We start from the raw sequence: 6,330 nt of genomic DNA, 5'->3' as shown, positions 1-6,330 counted from the left end.
CTCCTCTCCTCTCCTCTCCTCTCCTCTCCTTCTCACTGCCTCTATTTCCTGCCAATGTTCATCTTCATAGCTCTTGGGCAGCCTGCCAGCTCCCCAGTGAGGCCCCAAGTCTCTAGAGAGTTTGTCATTCCCTCATCACTCATTTGCTTTCTTTGACTTGTGGGCAAAAAAGTAGTCTGTCTTAGTACAAAATGAGGGGGAAAAAAATCTAAGTTTCTTCTTCTCCCTTGATTGTTTCAACTCTCTTAGTACAGGCACCATCCTCTTTATTAACCCCATTTAAAGTATAGAATATTGAGTAAACTATATATAACTTTCCTTAGGGCAGATCACTGTTTGAGTGGATGGGAGAAGGAACGGTTTCCATGTAGACTTTATAATAATAATTAATAGTTATCTAGAGTTTTAAAGTTCATGAAGGGTTTGTTCTGATATCTCTTTTGAGCTGCACAGACTTTCTAAGGTAGGTAACACAAGTAGTATACCCCCATTTCACTGATGAGGAAATTGAGATTCAGGGAAGTTGAATGATTTCACCATGGTTGTTCAGCTGGTGACTATCAGAGCTAAGATTGGAACCCGGGTCCTCCTGACTTCATGTCTGGAAATATGTGCTCTGCCATACTGGGTTTTTGAAATACAAAGAAAAGATGCAAAGAAAACTTTTACAAGAGAGGAAATGATTCAATGCCAAAATGCCTAGCCCAGACACTAGCTCTCTCTTCATTATCCCATGCAGCTTCCAAATTCATAGAGAGCAATTTTGGTTGTTCAGTCATGTCCAACTCTTTGTGACCCCGTGAGCCATAGCATGTCGGGGGCTTCTATCCTCCACTATCTCCCAAAGTCTGTCCAACTTCATATTTGTTGCTCTTACAACACTATCTACCCATCTCATCCCCTTTTCCTTTTGCCTTTAATCTTTCCCAACATCAGGGTCTTTCCCCCAGTGAATGCTATCTTCTCATTATGTGGCCAACGTATTTAAACTTCACTTTCAAGCCTTCCAGAGAAGAGCCTGAATTCATTTCTTTAAGGATTGACTTGAATTGACCTTCTTGCTGTCCAAGGGACTCAAAAGTCTTCTCTAGCACCAGAATTCTAAAGCACTGATTCTGTGGTGCTCAACATTTCTTGTGGTCCGACTCTCACAGCCTTACATTGCTATTAGAAAAACCTCCAGCTGATGTCTCTGCTTTTTAGTCTGCTGTCCAGGTTTGCTATAAATTTACCAAACATCAAATACCGCAGCAGGTCAGAGATCACTGGGGACTGGAGGTCAGGAAGGTTTTTTAAAGCAGACAGAAGTCAAGTTGGGCCTTGAAGTATGGGTAAAATCTGAATAAATGCAATGGATGAGAGGAGAATATTGTAGTGAGATGAGAGGCAGTGAGATGAACAGTGGTCCTGGAATCAGGGAACCTAAGTTCTGGTCTTTGCCTCTGGTGTTTACCACCTGTGAGACCTTGGGCAAGGGAAAAATAAGAATCTGAGGTCACATTTGAATTCGGGTCTTCCTGACTCCTGACCCAGGACTCAATCCACTGTGGAACATAGCTTACTCTAATCACAACTTCTCCCAGCCTCAGTTTTCGTGTTCATAAAATGAGGGGAACTGGACCAGATGACCTTCCTTAGAGAGACCATAGCAGAATCAGGGCCCAAGTTATAGCCTTCTAGAAACAGCCCTTCTCAGAAGCACCCCGAGAATCCTGAGGAAGGGATACAGCTAATCTTGGGCCGCTGGTTTGGCAGTACAATTGGAAGTAAATATTGTTGTTCATCCTTCATACTTGAAAAGCACCAAAATGGCATCATGGTGTTGGGGTCAAGGAACAGTGTGTCTGACTACAGCTTATCTGACCAATAAAATTTCAGAAGGATCTGCCATGTGTCAGACACAAACAGTCCATATGAACATCTGGGCTGGAGATGGAGTAAATATAAATAAATGAAGATGGGGGCAGCCAGGTAGCACAGCGAGTAAGAGCACCGGCTCCAGTGTTGAGAAGACCTGGAGATCGAATCCCGGGCTCAGACACTTAGCACCCACCCAGAAACACCTGGCCGTGTAACCTTGAGCAAGTTACTTAACCCCAATTGTTTAGGGGCGGCCAGGTGGCTCAGCGAGTAAGAGCACCGGCTCCAGTGTTGGGATGACCTGGATCAAATCCAGGCTCAGATACTCAGCACCACCCCCAGAAATAATAACTGGCCGTGTAACCTTGAGCAAGTTACTCAACCCCAATTGCTTTAAAAAAAAAAAAAATAAATGAAGATGGAGTAAATGTAAAATTCCCACACGCCCCATCCTTCCCCCCCCCTCCCCTCCCCCTTCTCTCTCTCTCTGTCTCTCTCTCTCACTCTCTTCCCTCTCTCTCCTCCCTCTTCTCTATTCTCTTTCTTCTCTCTCAGTCTCTAAGTCCACATTTGTCTCCCCCTACCTTTCTCTCTGGCTCATCTTTTTCCTTTTCTCTGTTTCCCTCTTTCTCTGTCTATATTCTTGCATGTGTATATACACATGTATATGTATATCCACACACTGCATTTGCACTCATACACACACACACACACACACACACATATATGTAGGGTGTATATGTGTGTACACAGACCCAGTGCCCACAGACAAGTAGCAGAGGCGAAGGCTCAAAGATTAGAACCTAAGCCTTCCAACTCTGGAACCAACTACTCACTCCACTGTCTCCTTCCATCTATTGTCACCTGCAATAGCATCTGGAGGCCGTTGATGAGTCAGTAGAAGTCTCTGACTCCAAAGAGTGGACAAGGTGGCGAGCTCTCCCTCCTTTGAGGTCTTCAAACAGAGGACAGAAGATCACCTGTTGGCTGTGCTTCTGTGGGGATTCCTTTTACATGGGACAGAAGTTCCAACCTACAGGAAGAGTATGAGAAGCTTGTCAAGGGGGTAGGAAGCATCTTTGGTAAATAGTTATATTTTCCTATTGAAAAATTCTATTTTTGAATTGAAATTGAATTGCTTACCAATCAATAAAGTTCTTTTTTAAAAAAACATTTAGTGTTCTTTTGGAACTGAAAACTTATTTAGTCTTCTTATTTTATACCTTATGGGCAAATACATGGTACACTATAGAATTTATTTCCTTTTATATTGAATAGTGGTACAAAGGGTAGAAGGACCAAAAAAAAAAAAAAAACGATGAAGAAAACTATCTAGAATCCCCAGGATATAGTTTAGGGTCACACAGCTAGTTAGAATCTGAGGCCAGACTTGAACTCAGGAAGACCCTTCCAACTTGCAAATTCTGTGCTTCAGTGTATAAATATAAGTATAATATACAAAGCTGCTAAACTCAGTTACCTTCTATTTTTTAACCCACTGCACTCTACACACCTTCTCCAACTGTTGCTTCACACTGCTGCTTCACCAGCCCTGTTTGGAGGTTGCTTTATGGTCACATTCTCATCTCTTCATAACGGGCAAATGTCCTTCTCTCATGCTACTTGACCACTGACTTATGCCTGTTTTACCCTATGGCTTTGAACACTGAAAAATCCTTGGATGGTGTGCTAGGTACAATGCCAAGATGTACTCACCAAAGATGTTTGTCATTGTCTTGAAGTATAATAGAAGAAAGATTCTAGATGAGTGGTGGAATCTTCCAGATTGGCCCTGCCTACAAGTGGTATTTTGATCATTGCATAGAACTTTAGAATTCTAGGTGACTTCCTAAATGAGAGCTATGATGACTCCAAAAAGATAGATTTAACAATTCACATAGGAAAAATAAAGTGGATGAAAAATGCCTATTGTCTAACCTATTATATGCATTTGGTTGTGCAAAGCATTGAATGAATGTGTAAACACATAAATCTTAGGCACTATAAATGGACAATGAGCTAGACCTTAAATAGAATAGGAGGAAGAATGTAATCTGGATTACATTTGGAAAATTGTCAAGTTTTTTCCATCAGTTCCAAATCACTTCCTAATATAAAACTCATCTTTTAAAAAAGATATACTAGAAAGTCATCAAGCATTCTTTAATGCGCTAAACACTGGGAATTCAAAGAAAGGTAAAAACATGATTCCTTCCCTCAAGGAGTTTATGTTCTGATGAGGCAAACATGATTAAATCATGAGACCTGAAAACCAAATTTTTGTAAATGGTAATATTCTCCCATTGGTGCCATAGGGCAGAAAATAGAAGAAAACATTTTTGCATTTCGTTTTTGTTTTTGTTTCATAAAACAGACCATGTTATGAGACACAGGCCTATTTTCCAGATGGTATCTTCCAGCTACCCCTCAAAGGCTCATCTTTACAGGGCAGCAGCTGTGGCTTCATGATTCACTCTCATATCATCATTCTTTGCATGTAAAACTGATGTTTTCAGCCACAATTACTGATGCTACATCTGGGAGCAGGCAACAAGATGAACATGGACAGACTTTCCACCCTGCATGTCAATGAAGGCTGCCCTGTATTTGAACTGTTATTATTATAAGCAGAGTCCCATACTTACAGCTTCCCTCTGGCTCATGGTCTTGCTCCCCCCCCACCCCCATATTAAAAAAGCCATGCCACTTTTGATTTTGACATTCATGATATTATCTCACTTTTGATATCTCCTTTCAAAATAATCCCACTTTTGATTTCTCCATTCAAAACAAATACCACTTTTGATTTCTCTATTCAAATAAATATTCTACTTTTGATTTCTTTATTAAAAAAGCCACATCACTTTGGATTTTTGCCATTCAAAATACTATCCCACATTTGATTTATCCTTTCAAAGTCATCCCACTTTTCATTTCTCCATTCAAAAAATCATTCCACTTTTGAAGTCTTTATTCAAAAAAGCCATCCATCCCACTTTTGATTCCTATAAGTCAGGCTGGTTCTTCTTCCTCAAAAACAGAAAGCCCCAGTCCAGCACTACATGAAGCTTCACTTTGGGGTGGTCTTGAGAGAAAGAGCTATGTTTCAAACCTCTAGGTTGGTTGGCTAACTAACAAATGGTTAGAATTTGTCTACTTTTCACCTTGTTATTTAACGTGTCCTAATTGAAAGAACAATGACACCAGAACCACAAAGGCTTAGGTTCAAATCTCTTTTACTTTTTTTTAACCTGAGTGACCTTAGGCAAGTCACATAGCCTCCCTGAACTTTAGTTACTTAACCTATAAAACAAAGAAGTTGAAACGACTCCAGAGCACCAGTGATAAAACTTGTAACTCATTCCCAGTGGAAATTTCTCCACCCAAAAATAGATTTCTGGTCATGGTCATTGTATGGATTCATTTTGCTTGAGTAGGTTATGGGGTTTTATTTTTCTATTTGTTTTCAGTGATATGGGTTGGGTGGAAGGGGAAGAATAATAAATTTTTGTTAATTGAAAAAAAATTAATTAGAAAAAAATAAAGGGGTTAGATTTGATGACCTCAGAGTTCATCTTTAGCTCTTAAATCTTATGGTTGCCTTACTCAATCTTACCACAAAGGTGCCAAAATTAAGTTTAGGCGTGACGTCTTCCTTTGACTTTCATCTCAGACACAGGTCAGGTGCTGAATAGACATACAAGCATACTCAAGTTCTACCCTCTCCAGGACCATGTTGGTTATGCCGACTTGATTTTCTCTGTCATTGACCATTAGCCCATCACTATAGGGTGTTGCTACCTTCTGCTATTGCTATTTGAGGATCTGAGAGACATTTTGAGAAACAATCAGATCAAAATTATGTCATCATCATTATCATATGTCATTATCAATATGTCATTATCCATCATATTTAAGAAGAACATATGTGGCTTAGCTGGGGATACCTAAAGTTAGGAGCACAGAGAGGGAAATATGGGTAACAAAGGAAGGATATTAGAGACTTACCCTCCTCCTTCTCCCCACACCTGGGAAACAGCGAACTGTACTGTGGTATAGGGGAAAGAGGGCTGACTCAGGAGCTCTTTAGAGATTCAAATCCCACTTCTGATTCTTAATACCTGTGTGACTTTCTGCCAAGTCATCAAAACTTTCTGGATCTCAGCTTCTTCATCTATAAAATGAATAAGGTTAAACCAAATGGGTTTTGAAGGTCCTTCCAGTTCTATCTCTAGGATCCTATTTTTCTAAAACCTTCTGGGGAAGGAGAAGAAAAGGATGCCAGAGACTCAAATATAATGGTCCTCAGGCTGTGGCAGGAGGGAGAGGAAATTCTCAGTGGTCTGTAAAAAGTCTACTTCCTGTATTGAGTTCATCTTGACCCTAAGTTGTGGGTATCCCTCCCAGTTGCTTGCTCTTCCTTCCTTCCTCCCTCCCTTCCTTCCTTCCTTCCTTCCTTCCTTCCTTCCT

General features: G+C 40.5%; 1 long non-coding RNA gene across 2 annotated transcripts in view; it reads left to right on the top strand.

Annotated features, from left to right (window-relative positions):
* The window catches only part of LOC138166627 (uncharacterized), a 9,539-nt gene extending 6,522 nt beyond the window's left edge, over window positions 1–3,017 (top strand). For both annotated transcript variants that reach the window (XR_011169655.1, XR_011169656.1), the window contains exon 4: window positions 2,734–3,017. This is a non-coding gene — a long non-coding RNA (uncharacterized lncRNA). The remainder of the gene's footprint in view (window positions 1–2,733) is intronic.
* Window positions 3,018–6,330: the final 3,313 nt, after the last annotated feature.

Source organism: Petaurus breviceps, unplaced genomic scaffold (genome assembly GCF_028583685.1).
Source record: "Petaurus breviceps papuanus isolate PSGF00001 unplaced genomic scaffold, PetGlider_PUasm1.0 225, whole genome shotgun sequence".
Taxonomy (NCBI): domain Eukaryota; kingdom Metazoa; phylum Chordata; class Mammalia; order Diprotodontia; family Petauridae; genus Petaurus; species Petaurus breviceps.
This window is presented reverse-complemented; position numbering and strand designations above follow the sequence as displayed.